This window comes from Octodon degus, unplaced genomic scaffold, assembly GCF_000260255.1.
Source record: "Octodon degus isolate 3935 unplaced genomic scaffold, OctDeg1.0 scaffold00211, whole genome shotgun sequence".
Lineage (NCBI taxonomy): Eukaryota > Metazoa > Chordata > Mammalia > Rodentia > Octodontidae > Octodon > Octodon degus.
In genome coordinates this window covers 3,504,667-3,505,408 of record NW_004524787.1, presented here as the reverse complement: position 1 = coordinate 3,505,408, position 742 = coordinate 3,504,667, and the positions used below count along the sequence as shown (strand labels likewise).

Sequence of the window (742 nt, the reverse complement as noted above, 5' to 3'; positions counted from 1 at the left end):
TTGAGCCTTTTGCAGCTCAGCAGGATCTACTTCTGACCTACACTGAGGCAGAATCTGGCAATCTGTTTTAAGATCACCAGGTGACTTGATACATACTAAAATTTGATAACCATAATTCTAGATATTTGCAAACTTTTTTCAGTGAAGGAACACCTTTTTAAAAGAAAAACTACATCTTTCCTCCCAGACTGAAGCAATGTAGGGGAGACGAGAGTAACCCAGAGGTTGCAACTACCACCATGAGTAGTAACAAGCCCAAGAGTGAGATGATCCCAGAGGAGCTGCAGAAGTGGGAGGAGGAATTTAACACGGGTACAATTCCTGTGCTGACCCACTCAGTCAAGAAGAACACCCAGCTGCTCATCAACTGCTGCAACAAGAAACTTGTTGGCTGGGTGAAGGCCTTTGATAGGCACTGCAACATGGTGCTGGAGAATGTGAAGGAGATGTGGAGTGAGGTCCCCATGAGCAGCAAGGGCAAGAAGAATTCCAAGCCAGTCAACAAGAACCCCTACATCTCCAAGGTGTTCCTGCGCGGGGACTCAGTCATCATGGTGCTGTGGAACCAGCTCATCACTGGCAAGTAGGGGCCGCCTCCCTGCTGTCAGGACCTGCTCCCTCCCCTTGAAGACCTGCCCTTCATCACTGTACGATTAATAAAGTGCTATGTGTTTTTTTTTTAAAAAAAAAAAAGGAGAAGGAAGAGGAGGGAGGAGGAGGAGGAGGAAGAAGAAAAGAAGAA

The 742-nt window shown here is 46.8% G+C and overlaps 1 pseudogene; it reads left to right on the top strand.

Annotated features, from left to right (window-relative positions):
• Positions 1–239: 239 nt before the first annotated feature.
• On the top strand, positions 240–587 carry LOC101559655 (annotated as a pseudogene).
• Positions 588–742: the final 155 nt, after the last annotated feature.